At 33.0% G+C, this 16,828-nt stretch overlaps 1 pseudogene; it reads left to right on the top strand.

The window, feature by feature from the left end:
• Positions 1-13,047: 13,047 nt before the first annotated feature.
• LOC139881417 (protein VERNALIZATION 3-like) lies at positions 13,048-15,437 on the top strand (annotated as a pseudogene).
• The last annotated feature ends 1,391 nt before the right edge of the window (positions 15,438-16,828 follow it).

Below are 16,828 nucleotides of genomic sequence, written 5' to 3'. Positions count from 1 at the left end.
TTCGTCGGAGAGGAACATGCAATGGGTGTTTCTAGGTTGTCCAGGTTTGTCGGTAAAGGCACTTACGCTAGCCGGCTCTCGCATCTTCTCGGTGTCCCTCAGATCGCCACCGGGATCTGAAATTTCCAGCTTTGAGGGAGATCTATTAGTGATTTATAATCCAATTTGAGAGGCAGTTGTCTTGTCTTGTTTAAGAAGCAATGAATTCAATATTCTTTCTGTATCAGGTACCTGAGAAGATTCTTGACAAGAAGGAACTGGAGTTTTACAAATGGGAAGGTGACCTTTCCCAGCTGTTGTAGAATGTTAGGGAGAAGCTAAATAAAGTTGCTGAGGTAATTTTGTTGCACAATTTTCCAATTATCTTTGTTTTCATATAGTAGTATTTAGCTAGAGATTGAGATTGAGAATGCTTAATGTTTTATACCATGGTATTTCTCTACAATGTGTTGTAATATGTGGTATGTTTGGGATTCTACATAGAGCTGGATGAGAGAAGAAAAAGACCATTGTTTGGAAGAGAGAGAAATCATTCAAGCATTCAGGAGAGATCCTGCGTCTGATATTGTCGTAATTTGCATCCTAGCTAAGCACATGCCTTAGCTCCATAGTTAACAATACCTTGAACCCTTTAAGTTTCTCTTCTTTGCATTTTTAACTTTACGGTCGTACTGATTTTCTGTGTATAAATAAAATTTTTACATATCTATGAAATCAAAATATTCATATGCACGATGGAGCTCCATGAAAGTGTAACTGCATTATTTAGAAAATCTCATTTGTTGCAAAGTAGTATGAAATGATCAATTGCAAATAAGTTGTGCATGTGTGTCGTAGAGCCGAGTTGAGAGGCCATGGACGGTGGCGAGAGACTGTAGTGGTGAGATTTTGGATAGATCTGGAGATGACGATGGTGAAGGAGATCGGGATGGTCGTGTAAGTGGCGGTGGAGCTGGTACTTGGCAGCAGTGGTTGCATTCTTTGTTGTCGAGGTCAGGAGACGAGATGAAGAAGAACATAAATTGATTCGGTTTCATTCCGGTTCGATTTCGATTCGGTTCGATTATAACCAGGATAACGTAAACAGGGATAAAAAAGTCTATGTGGAATTTTTGTACACATCATGTACACGTGTCACGCTATGATTGGCTAAAAGTGACAGATTGGCCAAAATTAACGTCCGTTAGGAGCGAGGGACTAACTAGTTCAAAAATTAACGTTTGAGGGACCATTTGGTTCGATTTATATTTGGAAGGAAGAAATAGTTCAACAACGTTTAAAATAGGGACCAAATGGTTACTTTTGCCAAAATATATACATTGGAAAAATATTAATCGAGCTAATTAACAAAACTATGAAGCGGAACCCCAAGGCTAGAAGCTCAAACATTCAATCAATACTTTTTTTAAGCCCTTGAGCAATTAATTATTTTTGTGTTGTTATGTCGTTGGTTTTAGTTACTTAATTTGCGGTTGGTTAGGGTATGTGGTACGGATCAGCTGTGGGTACGTGGCATTCGACATTTAGAATCCACGATACGTTAGAGTATCGGCATAATTCGTTGTGGTGCACCACGTACCCGTACTGGAGGATATGTAATTCGTTGAAAAGAGGATCGTAATTCAGTAACTTAGGGTGCTTTACACAACCAAATAAAAAATAAAATTTGGGCCCAAGTGCAAGTCAAAATTCATCAAATCTATCGCGAACCGAACAGTGATTAGGTACAATCAAATTCGATTTTGTTCCCAAATTAAGGGTGTATTTTTTTTTAAGATTAAGATGTCTGAATCTGAATACATATCTGAATATTAAGTTGTTATATCTGAATTTTAATATTAATATGTTTAGACTGTTTAATTTTTAAAAAAAATCTAAATACATTCAAATTCAAATTTTAATTTTAATTATATATATTAAAAAATTGATAGATTTAGATAGTCTAAAAATAAATATAATTTCATTTATGAAGTATTAATGCAATCATAAAAATGAATTAATTTATTTTCATTTTTAATTAAAAATATTGAGAGAGGAATATACATTATTAATTTAGTAGTGATTTGGAATATTAAAAAAAAGTAGTGATTTGGGACTATATATTAATTTAAACAATACTAATATTATTATTACTTTATATGAAATCATAAAATAAATTAAAGAAAAAGTATGTCATACAAACAAAATAAATTAAAGTAAAATAGAAACTTAAAAAAAAATAAACAAAATAAACAAGAAAAAAAAGTGTAAAAAGGCATGTATATGGGGGGAATCGAACTCGGGGCTGCAGCTTATATATCAGAAAGCAGTACCAAAACCGCTGCATGGGCGCGTCACAACATCTGAATGAAATTAAGTAGAATATTAAGTACTAACCTTTTAATATTAAGACACATTAAGTGTCAAAATCGTTAAAAAAACAAATAATGGCCCAAAATCTAATCCATTCAGAGATTAAGAGGTTTATTCAGATGTATTAAATTCAAACAAACACAACCTAAATAATTAATGTAAATCAACGAGACCTAACAAATAACAAGGTCAATGACACACAGCAGAAGAGCTTAAAACCAATAAAGCCCATGAACACAGTGTCTAGAAGGGCCTAAAACTAATGAAGCGCATGCCAGTAGAGATCAGATCAAATAGTTATGCGGAGCAGAATAATACTAGACACATGTGTATGGAAGTTGTCAAATTCAAACCGTCAGGAGGACGCACTCGAACATTACATATGTTACATTTCGTTGCTGGACATTAATTCCTTAGATCACACTTGTGTCAACTCCGATCATTTTGCGACTAGAGTGAAGAATAGAAAGATAATTTGTTGGGGATTATGCGACTAGGCAATTACTGAATATACCTCCACTGAATATTATTAAGCAATTCAACATATATCAGGTACAACATATATGTGTCAAAATATATTGTGTTAAAATACCTTCTACTATAGTACCGGTAACTCCAGCAACGATAATAAACAATAGATCATGCAATATTATCTTATGCGAAAATAAATAAGGAGATGAGATATATAATCGAGATACGACTTTAATATAATCAAATGCAAACATTAAAGTAAGATCAGAGATCACCGAGGTACGATGATATCGAATCTCCTTAAGCATGTATTGCCACGTTATCTCTAGAGTGCTCAACGTGATTCGGCAACTAGCTCCCAAGATACAACGGTCTATACCTTCCAAACGCTAGCACATAGTGGAGGAAAGTCAACGAACGAATTTGTCGCTCAACTCTCTTAGACAAAACTAGAGTGCAAGAAAAATACAACATTTTCATGATCTGGATATTTCGAACTCTAACTTACCCGTCACTCCGTCTGAATGAGTGTTTTACCCAAATCTCCAAAAACCTTATAGAAGAGAGAGTTTGTTGATTTTAGTTCGAAATTTGTGTACATTGTCTAACTATCCAACTGATACAAAGCACAAAGCAGAGATCAATATATAGACATGAATTCTGTAACGGTTGTAACTCCCGTAATTAAAGTAGCAGCTATTACAACAACTGGACATTAAAAAAGCAGGAGCAATTACAACGAATTAATGTGCACCTTAATCCGCATTAACTGACACAACTATTATAGAAAGATGTCATCATCTTTTCCAGCTCACGAAATTAATTCATGTTAATTCCACAATTAACATGTGGTTAATTCAAGATTTACATTGACCAAAAACTGATCAAAACGGATCAGGCTTAAACCAGTCCAAATGGACCATGCGAACTGGGCTGACTACATGGATCTCACATCCGAGCCCAAACCTAAAACCTTGAAGTACGGTGTACTCTAATCAGGCCAAGTTCCAACATCCCATTTGTCTAGCGATTTCATATTCAAACCTAACACCAAATATGTCATATGAATATATCCACATTATCTCCTCATAATGGAGATCACATTTGATTTATATACCAAACTAAATCGCTGTAAGATCTCGCATAATATTTGATCAAAATTAATTTGACCCAAACCTTCAACAAAATTAAGCTAGCCGAGGAAGCTATAGCAGATAATTGCATGAAGGAAACGAGTGCACATTGAGCCGTTTTCTTTCTTATAAGGGTCGATCAGCAATTGGTTTCAATTGTCATTTCACATCAATGAAAAAGCACATGAAAAGGAAATGCCATGAGAGACTACACATAGAAGGAAAAGAAAGCACTTGAAAAGAAAAGAAAACAAAATATTTCAATTCAACTCAAAAAAAGTGTACGAAGAGATTCCAAATAACTATTGGTGGAAGAAAATCAAAGAGTAGCTATATGCCATTGCCACGTATACCTTGATAAGCTATAAATATCAAGCTTGTGTGGCTTGCTTCGTTTGTATTCCTCGAATAATAATACAGTAATTTCATATAATTTTTTTATTTTTCTTACAATTTGCTACAAATCATTTTAGACAAATATTTCGCTACTTCCGACATCAAATTATTGTATTCACCAATAAAAAATAGCCATCTAGATGCCATCTAAGAAAGATAAAACAAACCTATAAAGTATAAAGTTAACCTTTCTTTGGCTGTATGATGTAGTAACACTTTAGAAATGAGAGAAAAAGAAAAATAAATATTTCCTACCGAACAACCAAAAATAAATTATCAAAAAGCTGGTAGTTTTGTTTTTTTAATACGTATGAAGCATTGAAGCTAGTAAATTTTCATAATGAAAAAACAAAAAACCAATCTCATGGGCTTTTCTAAATTTCGTATACCTATCTGTAGTTTCAAGCTAAATAAATAAACAATTAATTAGAATTATCTACCATTAATTAAAATGAAAATGCATCATTAATTATTTACCTTAAAAATATGAGTATTGATTGGTCAAAATGAAATTGAGACTGGTCTTAAAGGGAGGATCAGAGAAAAAAAAATTGGAATTTTGATTGACATGTTTAGACCCAACTTTTTATCCAGTGCATGTAGAGTCCCAAATGAAGTGGAAAAAATAATTTCCATACATTGAAGATGGTATTAAGGTTCGTACTTAATTATTTTTTTCTTAATATTCACAACTTCCTTTATTGATATATTATAAAAATATATTTTTTTCGTCTCAAATTAGATGCTAATCTAGGAGATTTCACACAAACAGATAAAACATATTTTTTAATTCATTTTCCAACATAATCGTGATTGTATAGACTAAAAGACCCTCATGGAGGATATGTAGGTGAAAATGGTGAAATTTGTGAGGGAGAGTAATGAGAGACATGAGGGTGAAGATAGTGAAAGTGGTGAGGGTATTATGAAAAAATACAATTAATATTTCTTAAACTTGTCAAAATTTACATCTAATTTGGGACAAAAAATTATGTTTATATTAGCATCTAATTTGGGATGGAAGGAGTAATTTTATTTTTATAATCCTAAAAATCAAAAGATATTATTTCATCCGATCCACTTCAAATTTCTCGTAATAAAAATTGTGAATTTTAAGAAAATAATTAATTATAGAAAAAATTGCATGTCAATCCATTATTTATTATTCAAAAGTCATAAAATTTTATTCAAGATGTAGTATTTATTGAAATAAATATAAGGATAAGACTGGAAAAAAGAGTTCAAATATGCATGAATTTCATAAACGACACTCAAAATAGACCAAAATAAATTTCATTACGAGATATTTAAAATAAATCGCATGAAATAATATCCAAAAATTGCATACATGTCGATGTGGGTCTGATCAGCTTAAAAACCAATTAAAGCTTTATAAAACTTTATAATAATTACAAATCAATCCCCGGATTATTTAAAAATAAAAACACTAATAAAATTTACAACGTTCCACTTGTTAGATCACTTAAAATCAAATTATGGGGTTTAAGGATCTTAAGAATACCGAGAAGAACAAAAGGAAAATCCCGAAAATTTGAAAGGACCCTAAATTGCATCATCAACCCAAACAATGAGATAAATAAAATTTAAATTATGCATGTTTTTCGTTTTATATATATATATATATATATATATACACTAGGAGCAGAGTCCGTAACAAGGTACGGACTATCGTTATGTTATGTTCGTCTGTTTAAAGTAAAGTTTTTTCACATTTCAAATCATTTGGAATCATCGTGTACTACCCACGGGCTTTGGCTTATTACTCTTAATATACCATAATTCGTAATTAATTAAATTTATTATTTTTAATCAAATTTTTCACATTTTTAGATTTGAATTATTATTATGTAGCTTCGGTTAAAATTTGATAGGTTTGTAAGACCATATATTTGTTCGTTTTAGGTATGGAAAATGATAGGTTCGAGATTGGTTCAAATCAGGTCTGGACAGACTGATTTTATATTAATCTAACTGAAACCGATTTTAAAAGGCGGAAAAGACTAAACTATCCTAGTTCATACGGTAGATTCATGGTATTGCTGTAATTATTTTAAGAATAGAAGGGTACAATGATAATTTAATAGTTAAACCCGTTTATATAAACGATGAACCAGTTCGGTTCAGTTAATTTCTTTTCCGTTTCCTTCTCTCTCTCTAGTTCATCTTTCTCACCAAAATTGGGGGCTATCGGCCGGAAAATTCGCAGAATACGGCAACATCCACGACGGTCGTTGTCGAATTCCGGCGATTTTCCCACTGACGACTCGTTTCGACGTTCTAAACACGATGGCGGTATTGGTTAAGGCTAATTCGCATCCGTTCGCCGTGAATGGACGGTCAAAGTCACGTAAACACTTTTTTATTTCTTTAGATCGGGTTCTGAATTTTATATATGTTATGCATGGTTTAATTCTAAACATTTTGGTGTTGATTTCGTCTTGATTCAACGAACGGTTTGGCCGGAATCTCATCTTGAAGTTCCGGCCAAATTTCAAAAGTCTTAAATCGGCTCCAATTTTATATATGTTATTCCTCAGTCAAATCTAAGCATTTTGGTATTGGTTTCGTTTAGATTCGACGAAACGGTTCGGCCGAAATTTCAATTTGAAGTTCCGACCGAAATGAAAAACTCGATCTTTTCATTTGATCTGCTAGTATGTTGTTGTAGTAATCCTAAGGATCGTTTTAACATTTTTTTGTTTTGATTTGACATGTAAAACGGCGAGAAAACTCACTTGAACCCAGCGGCACGGCAACAGCGGCGATGGTGGAGACGACGGCGACAGGAGGGGGGTTGGTTGGACGATTTTGGCTTGGCAATGGTCGGTCAGCGTCGTCAGAATTTGGTTCTCGACGTCTAGAATCGTCATGCGCCAGCGGAGTGTTGGTTGCGGCCGAGGTTGTCATTTCCACGCCCCCTCGTGTGAAATGACAATAATACCACCAATTTTGTGTGGAGACAGATTGTGTTCAGACGAAATTTTATTTTTCCATTCAAAAATAAAATTAAAAAATGCAATGAACAGTACATTTATAACGTTTCGAGTCTGTTTTATAAATGTTTGTGAATAGTGCGAAACAATGTTCACATGTGACTGCTTTATACCTGTGAAATTATCTATACTTATGGCAAAAGTAACCGTTTGGTCCCTGTTTCAAACATCTCTGAACTGTTTCGTCCCTCCAAACATAAATCGAACCAAATGGTCCCTCAAACGTTAATTTTTTTAACTCGTTAGTCCCTTGAACGTTAATTTTGCCGATTTGGCACTTATAGCCAATCATAGAGTGACACGTGTCGCTTACGTGTAAACAAAATTCCACCTAAGCTTTGTTGAACCTAATCGAACCAATTTATTTGTGGTTGAAAACCGAACCGGACCGGACCGATTCATCTTTTGTTTGCCCAAGCCTGATACCAAATTGAGACGCCCGTTCCCGACCCCACCAGCGTGGGACCGAGTTCGGTGCCTCGCCGTACATTTCTCATCATTACATTTCCACCTAGTCAAACTTTAAACACAATATTAATCAAATTTAAATTAAGTAATAAATTCTTATTACACATTATTAAGTGTGTTGGAACATCGAGTTATAATTATACAATAAAGTATTTTAAGATAATTATATAAATAGAAATCCTAGTGCCGCCATGCGAATACCGCGAGCCCACCTTATTTCTTTATCTTACACGCGTAGATAACCGCTGTGAATAACAGATCACGTCTCGACGACTAACCTGGAGAAAATATTTATTTTGCAGAAATCTGTAAGCTATATGCTTAGTGAGGTTTTAAATTTTCATTTGTCAATCTTAAAACATTTCAATTTTTGATTTAAAATAGTATATTATTTACATAATATATTTTGATCACATAGATTCAATATTTCAATTTTGAAAACATATTTAATATTCACAGAATATTTTTAAATCAATCATTCAGTTATTTTAATTTGATATATGCCATATCAAATTTTTAGCACAATATGAACCCGTCAGTGAAAATCAATAGCGAATCAATCACGTTGGTAGCGAGCCAATCGTAATGATCCTTCCCACATTTGAGTTACCCATGCCGAGAACTCGACCCTACATGACGCTGGGTTACGCCATGGTAAAGCGTACAGTCTGATCAGAGGTACCGGTCGTCCGTATTCGACCTTTCAATAAATACCACTTGGGTTGAACTTAGGCAACCGTCAACAAGTAGTGGATTTTATTTGGGTTCTTATACAATTTTTATTTCAATAAAGCAAAATTTGCTTTAATTTATTCGAAGAATATTTTTCTCCAATTTTTATATCAGATTCATATTTATATGTATAATACTATGTCGTATGAAAATTATTTAAAACAATAAATATATTTATACGACGTAGTATATATTTGACAAATATTTAAATTATCACATAATGTAAAATAACTCACCTTTTATATGCTCCTTAATTTGTTCCGTCCGTTTAACGTTGCGATTTATCGACCTATCGAAATATCGATTATTAATTTCATACATACTAACGTTTAACGGAAAATTTACTCGAATTAAATCCTACGCGTCACACTCGTCGTGGTAACTCTAATTTTAAAGTTAAATATTAACCCATTTATTTTATTTTAGTATTTATTTTAAAATCACTTCTTTAGTTTAATTATATAATTAAATATTTATATAATAGAAAAATATTATAAAAATTTACATAATATCTCAAATAATTGAAAATAATATTCTGACATCTTTACATAATTTTCCAACTGAAATATTACTTTAAATAATTTTTTTGAAAACACTTAATTATATTTAAATCATTTCTTAAAACCTTAATTAACTCCGAAATTAAAATAAATTAAATCTAACTTATAAAATTATGAATTTTTGATATTATGTTCAAAATAATATATTTTAACTTACTGTACAAATTTGATAGGTTCGGGTCCAGTAGAAATGATTTTATTAGGTTTGGAATATAAAATAGGTTCGGTTTGTATACAATGACCAGAATAATCCTTGTTTTAAAACTGACACGTTGGTAATTTTTGTAAATAATTTAAAAACATAAGGGTATAAATGACTTTTGACGTAGGTGCGGATGATTTAAAATCAAACCGTTTCAATCAGATTGAATCAAACCGAATTGAACCGAAATAAACCGGACGAACCGATTTGTATACTGTGAAAAGACAATTTAACCTTTGACTTTTATTTGACTAATTAAAATCACGTCAGTAATCCTGTAAATATTTTAAAAGACTGAGGGCTAGATAGTCATTTAACGCTAAAACGGATTATATAAGGTGTTGGACCGGTTCGGTCCAAATCAGTTTTCCTTTTCTTCCTTCTCTCTTCTTCTTCCTCCGCTCGTCGACGCACTCTCTGTGCTCGTCGGCGACACGCCGATTCCGGCGTCATTCGACCGATCCAAGGTCGTTTCTTGGTCTCCTCAACACGTAGATGACGATTTCAAGGTTTGATTTCTTTAATTCGGCTTAGTTTTCGTTTAATTTCGATTTCAAAAATCTAGGGTTCATCCTCCGAATTGGGGGTTTCGTCTAATTCTTATATATGTTATTCTACTTCATCTTCTAATCATTTCTACGTAAGAATCGACTTTAAAAAACGCTATAATTTACTCTGAATTGAATTTTAAAGTTTCGGTTCTTACCGAACTCGACTGAATTTGATTGTTTCTGTTGTTGGTTGGCTTTGATACAGGTTGTGGACGTCGAGCTGTGGCTTGAATCGGCTGGAAATGGCAACTCGGTCCGTGACTCAGTATGAACTCGGTCACGACTCAGTTGGTTCCCGGCGGCTGCTGGCTCGGCAAAGGCGACGGTGATGATTAGTGAACCATGATGAACGCGTCTGTGGTAAGTTTTAGGTTTTCTGGAAAACTTTATTTTGGCTTTGTTCTGTTTTACCGAAATGCTTGTTGTTGCTGGGTTTGATGATTCTGCTGGTGTGTTTTCTATCACAATGATTCTGTGGTTGTTTATAACATGTTAGGAGGCTGCAGGTTTAGAAAATTAGGCTGTAGGCTTAAGAAAAAATGCTAGTAGACTTGTTGAATTATTTGACAAGTTTCCTTGGCTTGTTTCTACTTTGTCAAAGGAGTTGGTCTGGCTGCGATGATTCTGTCGGCTGAATTGACTGAGCTGGCTGTCTATAGAGTGTAAAATGGATAATGCAATTGTCTAGTATTGTAGGCTAACTCATGTGGAGCATTAATTGTTCTTGACTTATTTATTGGTTTTTCTTTGTAGGAAAGTAAATAAAGCAAGCTGTAAATTGGAAACTTTCTTGGCTGGCAGTGGGCTGCCGGTTAGGATTATTTAGTGTAGGTGGTATTTTGTAGGTAGTATGTTGTATTGGATAGGTAGTATGTATGTGAAAGAAATTACTTGTAATAGCTATTGCAATTTGAGTAGTTTAGAGATTGTAAATGGACTTGAAATTTCTTATTAGAATAAATCCTAGAGAACATCTTATAGTAATGTTAAATCAAAATTCTAGTTGAGTTCAATTTCATTTTAAAATCGAAACTTGTCGTGTAAGCAACATACGTTAGATTAGAATTCGAATTTCAATCTTGCGTGAAAATCGAAAGAAACGTGTTTAAATCGATCGAAATATTATTTAATCAAAAGTCAATGACAAGTCGACTTCCATTGCGCGATTATCTAAGTTAGGATTTTTGAGTCGTTACATAAGCTCTCTTCCTCGTCAACCTAACGTCACTAACTAATCCACTAAGTTGATAATTAAATGGGTTTTTGAGTATCTGGATTTTTGAGCGCAATCTGTTTTTGAGTTCAATTTATGGCTCCAATTGATGTATTTTTGTTTGATTAAATGGTAGGCTGGAGTAATTGATGGATGCGACCGCACGGTTGGCAATATGCTCTACGCAGTAAGATGATTCTGCTAATAGTATTTCTTTAGTTAAAATTTATGCTCTTTTAATCTGCTTGTGATGGCTTTGTTGCTGCAATTGAGCTATTTTTGTTAGCAATGGAAGCTCCAAAAACGAAAAAGATTTAAAATTTATTTGAATGTGTACTTGGCTTGTTTGCACAGTATAATATCTTCGACTCGTGACACGAGCTCCAACAAGCCTTGGCCCAAGCAAACCGAGCTCAACCAAGCCGGAAATCGACGAACGACAAGCGCAAGAGGAGAACAAACCACCTTCATCGTCGTCAACGCGAGAAAAGACGAAAACCACCGTATCTCCGCCGTGCGAGACTTCAAGTAAGTTTTCCCATCGAATTACCTATCCAATCAAAGCGATTTTTATGTAAAAATGCTTAGAATTAACCTAGAAACAACATATTAAAAGATTAGAGCGAGATTTCAATTTTTAAAATTTGAAAAACCGAAATTTTAAACCTTAGATCCAGCCAAAAGGCTGTGAATTAGGACAAACCGACCATACCATCGTGTTTAGGACGACGAGACGAGTCAACCATGTGAAAATCGCCAAAATCCGACTACGACCGTAGGTAGTCGGATTCTGGGAATTTTCCGGCGTAGTTGAGAGAGTTCTGAGGTTAGAGATGATGATTTAATTGGTTTGATTCGGTTTTTAAATCGGCTTGGTTTTTTGTGGTCGGTTTAATTCGACTCGATTTTTGGGTCGATTTTCGGTCTGACGTGGAATTTGTAGACACGTAAATGACACGTGTAAGCTTCGATTGGTTAGTGTTGCCACTAAGCAATTTTTAACGTCCGTTAGCGCAAAAGGACCAAAGAGTTCAAAAATTAACATTTGAAAGATCATTTGATTCGATTTATATTTGAAGGGACGAAACAGTTCAAAAATATTTGAAACGGGACCAAATAGTTACTTTTGCCCTATACTTATACTAATTTCAGCTTCTTTTTGAGAGAGACGCGCAAATGATCTCTAAAAAATGGATCTATTTGATATAGTTAGACCTAGCCTTTGTCGTCTATGGTTATCCAGAATTATCAGGTTTTCACATGGTAATTATGGATAAGCACATAGACGAATGACACAGACTGCCACGGTTGATTCTCCTTAACTCAAATAAGAAGTGTATATATATATATATATATATTAGCGAAACAATTTTTCAGTACTTATTTTAAATCATTGTAATAGATTGGTCTTTTTTCTTTCTCGTTTCATCGGCGTTTTGATTCATTGTGACTTTAATTTCATTGTAATTGATGTTCACCCTCAAACTTTTTATCAAAAAAAGCTAGACCTAGCCTTTTAACAGTTGTTACATATATAATTATATATAAGCTATTACTAGTAATTAATTTTAAGACCGAAAAGAATAAAAATCTCAAATCTTTGTGGTTCAATATTCATGACCCAATAATCGTCTATATCTACATTTGGCTCCTCAAATGCATGAGAAATTAACAGAAGGAAAAGCACTTAAAGACAAAATCAAAAACAAACAAAAATATTCCAACTCATAAAAAAGTGTACGTAGATTCTAAGTAGATAATTGGTGGAAAGAAAGTTCAAAGACTAGCTAGATGCCACATTCCTTGATCATGTGACATGTATATATAAATAGCAAGCTTGAGTAGCTCGCTTTCCTTGTATTCCTCAAAAAAAATATAACTAATCTCAAGTAGTGGTGGGATTAAAGAAATTAAATTACACATTAATTAATCAAGAGCAAGTGTAGAAGAGATCGATGCCAAGAGAGAGAGAGCCTCTTGTAGTTGGTCGAGTAATAGGTGACGTGTTAGACACGTTTACGAAGACGGTACCTTTGAGAGTAAGCTACAACAGCAAAGATGTTAACAATGGCTGCGAATTCAAACCTTCTCAAATTATCGGTCAACCTAGGGTTGATATTGGTGGTGATGATCTTAGGACCTTTTACACTTTGGTACGTTTTTAATTTAGTTTAATTTCTTCTACACGTACCATTTTGGTGCAAGCAAAAGAATCTTTATAGTTAAAAATGGCGATGAGTGGGCCCACCATTTTTTCCGATCATACATTTTCCGATGTTGAGATCGGAAACCTAGAGGCGAGATAATCTAGCTTGTGCGGTATTTTCGTATGTCTTAATTTTTCACACTTGTAAGTATTATTTTTATTTTTATTCGTTTTGAGTTAATTGTTGTATCTAATTATTCGATCTTCTAATATATATCAGGCTATGGTGGATCCTGATGCACCCAGCCCAAGCAATCCAAGTTTAAGAGAATATTTGCATTGGTAGTCACATTCTCTTAGTTCTCTTTGGACCTACATTTCGATCATCGTATAATATGCATCCCATCCGTGGACAGTATTGAAATTCAAATCCTGATCAGTTGGGATTTAATGATCGGATTGAATTATTAGCATTCCTAATTCTTATATAATAATTTTGATAAAAATAATCACCGACGAAACTAGCCGTAAATTATACTCGCGTTATATATATAATATTTTTTTTCTAATCCTTATTCTAGTTAAATATTTTCATCGGTATTTAACTCATAGCTTGCGCCGCTGCTCCCCAACTCGTAAAGAGATGCCGAAAACAATCATTCAATAGTACTCTGTCACTGTGGCGGGCTAATAAATGGCTCTTCCTAACTAGCTTGTCATTCTTAACATGTACAAGATCGAGCGTTCTCTTGAACCTAACTGTCTGTCTGTTCCTTTTTCCTCTATACAAAAATATATGTATCTTCTTATTTTCCAATTTTGAGGACGTTTCAAAAAGACAAATTAAATAATTTAGAGAGAATATAGTTATCAGTTTTTTTGATGATTTTCATCTGTAATTAATATATATTATATTTCCTCTATATCTATTTACATGTTAAAATTATTTCAGATAGAATAAGATTTTTTTTTTTATTAATCAACATGACCTTCATAGTACATTAATAAAGGAATAATTTTTTTTAAAAAAAAAAAGATGAAAAAAGATACAGATGTATAAGGAGTTGTTTTTTAAGGGTAAATTAATTGGATTTTTTTTTTAAAAAACACATTAAAATTATTTATTTTCATTTAAAAAAAAACTAACTCTAAATAAGCAAGTAGTTTGATATGAAGGATCAAGGACGTAATACTTTATTTATACAATAAATAAATGCCGGTGTAAAATAAATTTAGTTCATCATTAAAAAATGAAGGGCCATTTTTCTTAAAGGATAATAGGATAAGCTAATTATTTTATTTTTCAAAGTGAAAGGAAAGTTATATTTCAATCACGATTATAAGCTTATAAATAAAATTAGGAATTCGTATAGTAATTCACAAGACATACCAATAATAAATTTTAAATAAATAGTATTTGCAAATTTTTTTTTAAAAAAAAAAAAAGAAGAAGAATTTTGATCATTGTTTCGGGCGTGACAAGAAAAAATTGTACTAATATTCTTAGGGGAGGAAATTTGTACTAGAATATAGATCTCGTATGGCTCATGTTGTGAGTTTTGTGGTGGAGACTCGAGAATTAATTTCTTGATTTTTATTCGTTAGTAATTGTATTGACTAGGGAGCTCCAGATTATATATTTATTTTATATTATTTTTATTCAAAATATATTTGGAATTTCAGGCTTGTGACTGATATTCCAGGAGGTACCAGTGCCAGCTTTGGTAAGTTTCTTTCCCATTCAATAATATCACTACGTACGAAAAATTATTAGGGGGAAACTTCCTATATATGTAATAGTACATGTCGAAATAAAAATCATAATTTGTGGTTCTGGTCTAAACCAGCAATATATCTATTTTTTTTCATAATTTCTTCTTGTATTTTTAATGTAATGGTATTTTTAAGAAAATGTTGCCTTTCGGATTTATCCATAAAGTAATGTATCTAGACATTATACGTACTTGCAGGTCAAGAAGTTATGTGCTACGAGAGTCCACGTCCGACGATGGGGATTCATCGATTCGTATTTGTGCTGTTTCGGCAATTGGGAAGACAAACAGTGTACGGACCAGAATGGCGCCAGAACTTCAATACTAGAGGCTTTGCTGAGCTTTACAATCTCGGAATTCGGTCGCCGCCGTTTACTTTAATTGCCAAAGGGAGGGTGGCTCAGGGGGAAGAAGATTCTTATTATGACATTAATCATATCATAAATAAATAAACCCCATGCAAATATGCAATGCAAATTGCTATGCACGCATCCTAAAAACATTGAATTATTATTGGTCAAATATAATTTTTCAGTCAAGCAAGTGAAAAAGACAAAAGTATTTTGACTTCTTGTTCTGATTTTTAGTCTATTCGGCCCAAGTGTAGGGTTTGTAGCCCCACTGTGAGACCTTGGGTTATTATTATTCAATCACAATCAAATAGCCTAAAAACTACCTATAATATAGTTTGGAATATTTTTCTACTAGTCAATAGAACGTATGCATCCAATATATTTGAAAAAACATTTTCTCAAGTTGAGTAGCAAGTGGTATAGATTACATGACAAAATATCCAAATATCATGCAAATTAAAATTAGTGCCCGGCCAGTTATTTTTTAGGGTTTGAAATACTAATATCTTACAAAAGTAACAATAATCTTAGAGATTTTGTCAATGGTTTGAGCCAATCCCCCAAACTCGACCGGAACTACTTCACGTCTTCAATTAATTGGAAATTGAATCGGAGTTTTTTTTGGAAAAAACTTCGAGGAGCAATGTACGTCGAATGACATATATATGTCACTATATGAGTGGATAGAGACTACGGAAAGTATGATTAGGTGCCACATCAACAAAATTAATGGTATATATGACTATAGTATCAAACAAACATGACATGTTTAAAGCAAACGGAAATTCGTGAGTGATGAAAAGAGTGTATTTCTGATGAAATGTGAGAGACACATTACTTTCTTAGTTATCTCCCGTTTATCTTTCAGCGGTCCCAAAGCTAGAGAAAAGGAATTAGGATAATATATCTATAAAGACCTGTATTTTTTTCCAAAACCCTATTTTTGTCAACAATAGGTTCGAATTTCCCTGTAATCACTTTCTATGAATCCCTTTTCCTTTTATTTTTACTTTATTTTATGCAATTTGTCGAGAAATTTGGGTGTTTGTGAAGATGGAAGTCTGATGTGGCAAAAGATTCACATTAAAGTTAGCAGATGTCGTCATTTTCCTCATCTTAAAAGTTGAAGAAGATTCAATAAATCTACAGTATTCTGTTATTTAAAGATGAAAGATTCGTATATATTTTATTCGTCTCAAAATAAATACAAATTTTTTAATATAAATTATATATAAAAATTTCGTCTCAAAATAAATATAAATTTTTTAATATATATTATATATAAAAATTTATGTAATATTTAAGATGGAAATAGTATTTAAGAATAGTTGGTTACTAAGCCATGTTCCTCTTTCTATATATTATTGTCCTAAGCTATTTGAAAAGTCCAATGGTTTAATCACTGCAAGTATGGTCCCGGACCGGTCTCAGTTTCTAGATACATGGAATTTTACTAGACTCACTA

Source organism: Rutidosis leptorrhynchoides, unplaced genomic scaffold, assembly GCF_046630445.1.
Source record: "Rutidosis leptorrhynchoides isolate AG116_Rl617_1_P2 unplaced genomic scaffold, CSIRO_AGI_Rlap_v1 contig151, whole genome shotgun sequence".
Classification (NCBI taxonomy): domain Eukaryota; kingdom Viridiplantae; phylum Streptophyta; class Magnoliopsida; order Asterales; family Asteraceae; genus Rutidosis; species Rutidosis leptorrhynchoides.
The sequence above is the reverse complement of the archived record's forward strand: the minus strand, read 5'-3'. Positions and strand labels throughout refer to the sequence as shown.